The following is a 9,168-nucleotide window of genomic DNA, read 5'->3' on the forward strand; positions in this document are numbered from 1 at the left end:
ATACTCTTTCCTCTAAAATAAAATAAAATAAAATAAAATAAAATAAAAATTGTACCTATCACACAACTCAAACAACATTCTCTCACTCCAACCCTAGTCTCCCGCCAAGCCCTCTCAAACACATATCCAGCTGCACTCAAATTCCAGGCTAAAGTTATTCTACTCAAACTCATCTGAACAAATCTTGTAAAAAAAAAAAAACCATGATTGCTTTGCTTAGGGTGGTCATAAGTCAGAAATAACTTGAAGGCACAAAACAACAACAAGAACAAATAAATTCCTATGCTTGAAATACAAAAGAAAAAAGAAAAAGAAAAAATATTTCTGCCTAAATATGAGAAAGAATCTCCTGATGGTAAGAGTTGTTTGATAGTTGAATATGCTGCCTTGCAGTGTGGTGGAGTCTCCTTCTTCAGAAGCTTTTAAACAGAGGCTGGTTGGCCATCTGTCAAGAGTGCTTTGATCGTGTAATCCTGCAGGCAGTTGAACTGGATGGCCCTCGTGGTCTCCTCCAACTCTTATGATTCTTTGAAAAGGCTACAGACAAGAAGGATCACCAAAAAGTGAAGTGCAGCAGTTGGGATGATGAGAGGTTAGTAACCCCTACTTTTGAAGTTCAAGTTGCAACCACCATACTGCCCAAAGCGTAGGGACAGAAATGACTCATAAATAAAGGGAGAGAGAACAGGAGAGTATGGAGAAAAGCAGAGGGAGGAGAGAAACAGCAGACAAACAACTAGATAAAATAGCAAATAGGCAACAAGGAAGAGCATGAGACAAAAGTGGGACCCATGAAATGAAAAGGGGTAGTCAGGAGGAAGCTACAGGTAACTACTTGGCAGTCAGCAAGAAATGTTAGCAGTAAAATTCACAGGATGCGGAGCTGGAAACCATGGTGAGTAGCCATACCACAGATTTCCTTTAGCTCTTGCCCCCAGATTTGTTTGCCATATTTCCCAGATAGCTGAGTTTTACCAGATTCTAATAATGTTTACCTAGATATACTTCATGCATGTTTCTACAATGACCTAACCCAAAAGCAGTTCTCCCCCCAAACACACACAATCTTGCCCAAATCACTCATTTGACATTACTAAGGTTTGCCCTTCTCTTATGATTTGACCCTGAAATCTCAGGTAATGAGATTCTGCTCACCTGCCAAACCTACCTTGCTTCTATTAGCTGAATTGGTTGCTTGTGAAATGATAAATGTATCCTTGGAGAAGTCTCGATGATATTCCAGTAACCGCATGTATCTGTACCTGAAGAAATGTATCTATGAAGTCACAAGTTTTGTCTTTATAACTTGGTAAAGAAGACCAACTTGTTCTGTTGCTTTCAATAGTGAAATTTGTGACTGTAATGAGAATTAAACAATAAAATGGTAACCGTTGTTAATTATATTATCATCTTAGGCTACTGCAATTTGTAGGTATCAATGTGTCCTGTACCCATCCAAATATATATTTTTATGGTTTCATTACACATTAAGGAGTTATATTTCAGAAGGCATATTAAAATTTAGATTAGTGCACAGCTAAAAATATGACTTACTGCTACCAAATTCGATTTGAATTCGGGATACATCCAGATTTTATAGCATGGATTTTTGTTGCTGACCCCGCTGGGTGGGTGCATCCTGGGTATGTATCTACAATTAAAAAATGGTTAGCATGGCCTGAGAGGTAGGTCAAACCTCACCTGGAATACTGTCCAGTTCTGGGCAACACAACTGAAGAAGGAAGTTGACAAGCTGGAGCATGTCCAGAGGAGGGCAACCAAAATGGTGACAAATCTGGAAACTATGTCCTATGAGGAGCAGCTTAGGGAGCTGGGTATGTTTAGGCTGGAGACGAGAAGGGGTGATGTGACAGCACTGCTTAAATATCTTAAGGGATGTCATATTGAGGATGGAACAATCTTGTTTTCTGCTGCTCCAGAGAAGAGGGCATGGAACAATGGATTAAAACTAAAGGAAAGAGATTCCAGCTAAACATAAGGTATTAAGAGCTGTTTGACAGTGGAATGCATTGTCTTGAAATGTGGTGGAGTCTCCTTTGAAGGTTTTTAAATAGAAGCTGGGTGGCCATGTGGTGGAGTGTTTGATTGTAAATTCCTGCATGCCAGGGCTTTGGACTGGATGGCCCCTTTGGTTTCTTCCAGCTCTATAATTCTATTATCATCATATCAGCCTTTTTGCTACAATCACATTAGTTTAAAAGAAATGGAAAAAATACATTTTGGGAACATATACTTGTACGCTTGTCTGCAATAGTGCTAAAGTGCTGCTTTGGCGATTTGTGGTCTTTCACACTGTCTTCTGCACAGCCTCCATAACTCTGCATTTCTGCCCTATTTTTTATTTTTCAGTTTATGTGGTGGTGTTAATTTTTATTTTTACTGCAATTTCACAATTATGGCAATATGGTGAAATAGAAAAAAGAAAAGAAATGTAAAAGGAAAAGGAAAGGGTAACCGCCTGAATGGGAATAACAAGGGGGAGAGGGGGGACAATCACATGCACTGATGGCACGTAACTGCCACAATATCGGAACTGCAGTGGAGGGGACCTATCTAACAGAAGGTGCTAATAGAAAAGCATCAATGTTGATCTGTCAATGAAAAGGTGTATTCCATTAACAAATGGAATGCACAGCAACAGCAGGATGGACAGATGTAATAAGTAACAAAGATGCTTTTATTCTGTTGATATTCCACTTTGCTAGTCTCATGTGATAAACTCCAGAATAGCAATCTCAGAGAATGCAGTCATTCCCAACAGGAAGCTTCCTCTGACAGCTAAGCCTCTGTATAGTGTTTATGCCAAATGCTTTAGCAGAGCTTGGAAGTAATTAATTAAAAACAATGAGTTACTTGTAGTTAATCCCTTTCATCTGTCACTGATGTGTAGTTCTGACATTACAATTGTACCTTAACAAGGGATAACTTAATTCTTTTCTAGTAGAAGGTTACATTTATTTTATGTGACCAAACTAAAGAGGAGGGAAACATTACATGGTCCAAGTGATGGTTCATGTTGTCCCTCATGCTCATGAATGAAAAATGATCAAATTTTTATGTAACTAAAAGTTAACTATTTTAGTCACTGGGGGGGGGGCATAGAGAGTTGCTCTTTTAAAAACTGCACCTAATTGAGATGAATAGTAGCTAGTTACTGTGGAGGGGGTGGTATGTTGGAATGAATTACTACTTAAAAGTAAGTTTTCAGGTACTGTTATGCACTCTGTACTGGGGACTTAGCTGTGAAAATAATAATGTGACTAAAAATAAAGGGTACAATGGCTGCCACTCCGTTCATTAGAAGACAGAAGCTAAGCTCCTGAGCTTGGCAAAAGAGCTTTTATAATAATGGTAGTGGTGATTATGATAATAATAGATTATGATATGAATGTGTGAATTTGATTTGCAGTGATTCAGAAATTTCATTATTCATGTCTAGGCACTCTGAAAAACTGACAAAAACATTCACAGATCCTGACAGTCCTATGCATTTTAACCAGAATAATTATTCAGAAATATTCATTCAGACTTCATCATTGTATTTTGTGCATGTCATTCTGCTGGATAAAAATTGTTTTGCTAAAGCAATAAAGAGTAATGGGTTCTGATCCAGCAGTTGGCTGTACTTCTCAAATCTCTGGTGTCTGCATCTTGCATTCCCACCCCAGTCAGTTGCCTTTAGTGAAGTACCTTATATATATTTGCAGGTATATACCTCTGTACAAAAAGAGCTGCTGCTACTATTAGTGAACCAGGGCCAGCCCTACCATTAGGCTAAATGAGGCAGCAGTTTCAGACAGCAGATAATAACCTAATAAGCATCATGCTGGATCAGACCAAAGGCCAATCAAATCCAACATTCTGTTTGCACAGTGGCCCATCAGTTGCTCCAAGGAAGCCTACTGGCAAGACATGAGTGTAACTGTACCTGTCATTATACATTTGCAAGCAAAACAACTGTTACAAAGAGGCTCTTCAAACCACCCCAAAGGGTCAGGCTGGAGGCACCCAGTTTTCCTCCAGAGGGATGCAGCAGCAGTGTCCCTCCAGACCAAAAAGAACCCGGTTCTTTTTGGCACGTGGGGCTAACATTATCAATGCGCCATTGGCGCACTGTGACACATGCATGACAGAGGTGCAGACATGGCACTGCAGTTGCATCATGCACATATGTTCCATATGGATGGTGCCACATAAAGATGGTGTCATCCATATGTGTTAGGATTCTGGAGCGTGCGGATGCTGCACACTCTGGAACCCTGAAATTGGCCCCAGGCTGCCACAAACCGGCAGTCTGTACTGGGCCTAAGAGTATGATATGGCCTGCTATTGAAGGTGGTACATAGCAAGAAGAAGAGGAGGAGGAGGAAGAAGATTTATTTCATACCCTCCTCTCCCCATGGATCAAGAGGCAAGGAACAACAACAGACAAACAACATCACATCAGTTAATACGCACATCAATTTAAAAGGAAAAATAAGATGTACACATATCAAAACAATTCCCATTTAAAATTTACAATTTAAAAATGATCTGGATAAGCCTGCCAGAATAGACTAGTCTTTAATGCTCTTTTAAATTCAGACAGCATATTCTAATAACAAGAACAACAACAATAATTTTTATTTCTTTCCTAGTGTACAGCATCTTAAAATACAAAACACAATTAAAAACACATAAACCCACAGTTAAAATGCAGTACTATAAATCCATTAAAATATACTCATATACAGATTAAAAAGTCATGATTTAAAATTGACTGGATAGGCTTGCCAGAAGAGATATGTCTTTAATGCTATTTTAAATGCAGTCGGTGTTTTCAGCTGCTGTATCTCCTTCAGCAGGTCATTCCACGGTCTGGGGGCAGCAAAAGAAAACATCCTCTGGGAAACTGTTGCCAGTCTAGTCCTGGCCTGTTGAAGCAAACTTTTCCCAGAGGACCTGAGTATACAGGGCGGATTATATGGGCGATGGTGATCCTGTAGGTAATCTGGACCCAAACTATGTAGGGCTTTAAAGATAATAACTAACAGTTTGTACTTTGCCTGGCAACTAATTGACAGCCAGGGGAGTGATTTTAAGATCAGTGTAATATGATGACTCCTGGATGTACTTGTAATATTCTGAACCAGTTGGAGTTTTCAGACTTGGTACAAAGTGAGCCCAATGTATAGCACATCATAGAAGTCCAGCCTTGAGATTACCTGTGCATGCACTACCGTCTTTATGTCCTCTGATTTTAGGAAGCCACCATTGTCCCCGTTTCCATGAATTTATCTAAATCCCTTTGTAAAACTATCCAAAATTGACAACCATTACTATGTACATCTTGTAGCAGTGAGCTCAATGGTTTTAAGATGTACTATGTGAAGAATTACTTCCTACTATCTGCCAAGAATCTCCCAGACAAAACAACAAAACAAAGCAACTTTAAAAAACAACAAAACAGATATTCTTTTGTGAAAAACATATGCTTTGTACCACTGAACGATTCTCTCTTCTTTAATCCACACCACTGTTAAGAAAAAGTGATATGCCATGAGATACTACACCGAGGGGGAAGAGGGTGCTACCAAAGGGTACATTGAGATAAAAATTCAGATGCTGCACCTTCCCTTTCAGTCCCAAAACTGGGTTTATGACATTGCATCCTTTGAATCAATGATGTGTGACAAAAAGACTGAGACTCCAGTTGGGGTGAACTAAATAGTCCAAAGTGAAATAGATTACCAAGAGGTATGCAATAAATCAGCAAAATAGATAAGTAGATAAATATGAGTAAATAAAAAAACACATAAAACATATAAAACATATAAAGCTTATTAAAATGGGGCTATAGAACAGATATTCATGACGTACTTGTAATATGTACATTTGTATATATACAGAAGCACTCACAGATGCATTAGATAATACTAAGCCATAAAACACATAGCCAAAATGGATATTTGTTTGGGTATTCGAAATATAAAAGATAAGGCTGTTCATTTAGTTTGGGTCATAATCTTACGTGTTTTAACAGTAGAGAAAAGGAACTTTGCCACTACTTCCGTTTTGCTTTTCTTAGAATCATTTAACAGGTACTCCAAGTACCAATTGTTAGGTCTACCCGGAAACTTAAGCAGGAGGGGAGAAATTAAACTTAGCCTCTCATCCTTGTAAAAAATACAAAAAATAGGACATGCTCTAGAGACTCAACAGAGCCTTCACCACAAGGGCAAACCCATTTGTGGTAGGGGGTTCCCTTAAAGCGACCCTCTAGCACAGCTGAGGGAATAACGTTAAATCTTGCTTTAGTGAACACAGCTCGATATTTTGGGATGGTCAGATTTTGCAAATAATAGAGAAATAGATAATAATAAATGTGAATACAGTATTCCCTGAACAAGTGTGGGTATACAACAAGGGCCAGAGTACAAATTTCAGCACCGCCAGGGTGTTTGTGTAAAGTGACAGAAAGTGATGTATTGGGCAACAAGAAGTCTATTCTGGTCACTTTTATTGATGCCTTTTTTCTGTTTTGATGTGGCTCTAATACCATTTGTGGGACAAAATATGTTCCTAGAGGTGATTTTAATCAGAAAACACATTTTGTGATTGAAGTAAATATGGGGATGGGAGGCCAGAAGGTCCTGAGGGCAAGGGCTACACAGGACTCCCATGGATGACATGATTCTCACTCTTGACCTACAGAATCTAACTAGTTTATTATTCCACCCACCTCCCAGCAAACATGTGATAGTGGAGAGATGGACCATGAAGCCCTGCTGAATCAAACTGAATTGGGGAAGATTATTTAAAAGCAAGAGAGGGATCTAGACTTTACCAGATAGGAGGGCTGCTCAGAGCTCATTCATTTTTATAATGAATATTGGTAGTGGTGGGACAGGGAAATGGAAGAGAACAAAGGTTTGGTGGGAATATGAGGAAGGAAAGAAATTACAGGTGACCTGGCCCTGACCTGTTCCAAGGAGATACTGAGGGAGGGAGAACATGCCCAGAAAGTGTTGGGGTAGGGGGAGAGAAAGATAATTTTGCACATAGTTATCAATAATTAAGTGTGGCTTCGTTGTCTTTAAGATGTTTAAGAGCATAGGATGCCCAATATTCCTCCCTACAATTAGAATATTAAATGTTTTTTTTTAAAAAAAACCAATTTATTTCATTACATATTGCAATGGTTAAAAAGTAGCCCATTGTTATTACTCATAGCACTGATGAAAACAAGAAATATACTACATCATTTGCTGCAGTACCTGTTACTTTTCGGTTACATTCGGTTCCTTTTTGGAGGGGGAGCAAACTCTTGAAATGGACAAGAAAATCGCATGAACTTGAAAAATTCCTCTGAAAATGTTTCCAAAGTGCCCTTTATACCTGAAAAAGTAACTAGTTACCATTAATTGCATTCCTAGTGAAGTGTTACTTTCAAAGTTCTGTCTCAAACTACCAAACATTCTTGAACACATTGTCTCATCTTTATATGGAAAGTTCTCCAGTCCTTTGATCATTCTAATGGGGAGATGCAACAACAGCAACAAAAGAATACTTAACATATATATATAGTGTTTTCTGAGTGATCAAAGTGTTCCTCATTCATTATCTCAATAATAGGCTAGAAAAGAATGTGCATTTAGTTATCTGCTTCAATTAGTGAAGAAATGATGAGCCCATTACTTGAAGTAAGAGACTGAGGTGGCAAAATTTAACCAGCAGAGGCTTGAGAGTGCATACCACCCAATCTGTAAATACTTGGCAGGTAACAACAATATGGAGAGAAGAAAAGGAATTATTCATAGGCTTTGTAGCTAGAAGGATTTATTCATGGTTTCAGAAGGAGGAGAAAAGTCTTGATGTAAAATGGGGAGGGAGGTTAAGCATGTTTGGAAAACATTTTGGCTGTGAGAGTAATTAGACTGCATAGCTTTCTCCTAGGGGAGATGAGTAAGGCACTGCTATTTGCATATGCTAAGGAACAGCCAGCCTCCTTGGGAGTAAATCAGCATTAATGGGTTTCAGATAATTTTTTGGAAATGCCATACCAGGAAGAAGATTGTAACCTGCCCCCAAGTTTCTCATCTAAACTGTGAAATTGTGGTTTTTGAGGGCACCCCTTTCCACTATTGCATGAAAATAGTCATTTTCTGATTATCCGTACTGCTTGAAATCACGGGTTGTTGTCTGTCCAGGGAATGTAGTCAAATTGTTATGCTACGGTTTTAAACTTCATTGTTGACCTGGACATTCGAGTCATTTTCTAATGAGATTGGGGTTGTCTCTGCACCATTGCACCACTAATTAAAATTCACACAACTGCTTTATTCCTGGTTCTCTTGCCGCATCTCATGAACTTTGAATCCTGTTTCTCCTATCCCACCTGATATCCCATCTTGGGCTAAAGTCAGGGCGAGTGCTAACATTAGACAGACTGAGACCACCATAGGCAGCAGTAGATTTGAGGTGTCATGAGACAATAGCAAAATGTTTGATCAAATTAATTTATTGTAATTACATTTTCATTAGTAAGAAAAGAGAGAGAGAAAGAGAGAGAGAGAGAGAGAGAAGATTTTCTGCCCTAGGTGCCAGTAATGTGACTGGAATGGAATATTTGACTTGAGGAGGGGATGCCATTTGTTCTTCCATCTTAGGAATCAAGATGTCTTTGGTCATTCTGTATAAAGTAACATGGCTTCCTTTGCCTCCAAATTATACAGGCAACCATTTTGAGAGCATTCAGTTATCCAGGAGGGGTATATTTCAAGACCAAAGCTTAACAGCACTTCTGGGCAGAGCGTGTATCCACTTTTTGAAAGGCTCCAAAAGACAAAAAGACTGTTTTTGACAGCCGCAGGAGTTTACCACATACCATGCAGCTGCAGACAAGTCAACATAAAGACCACCAAACATAATGTTCAAACACAAATCAAGGAACATGAGAGACACTGCTGACTTGGTCAGCCAGAAAAATCAGCAGTAGTAGAACACGTTATAAACCATCCTGGGTATAACATGCTGTTTGAAAACACTGAAGTTCTGGACCATGCCAACAACTATCAGATCAGATTGCACAGGGAAGCCATTGAAATCCAAAAACACTTAGACAACTTCAACAGGAAAGAAGAAACCCTTAAAGTAAACAAAGTTTGG

This window comes from Sceloporus undulatus, chromosome 3 (genome assembly GCF_019175285.1).
Source record: "Sceloporus undulatus isolate JIND9_A2432 ecotype Alabama chromosome 3, SceUnd_v1.1, whole genome shotgun sequence".
NCBI classification, from domain to species: Eukaryota; Metazoa; Chordata; class Lepidosauria; order Squamata; family Phrynosomatidae; genus Sceloporus; species Sceloporus undulatus.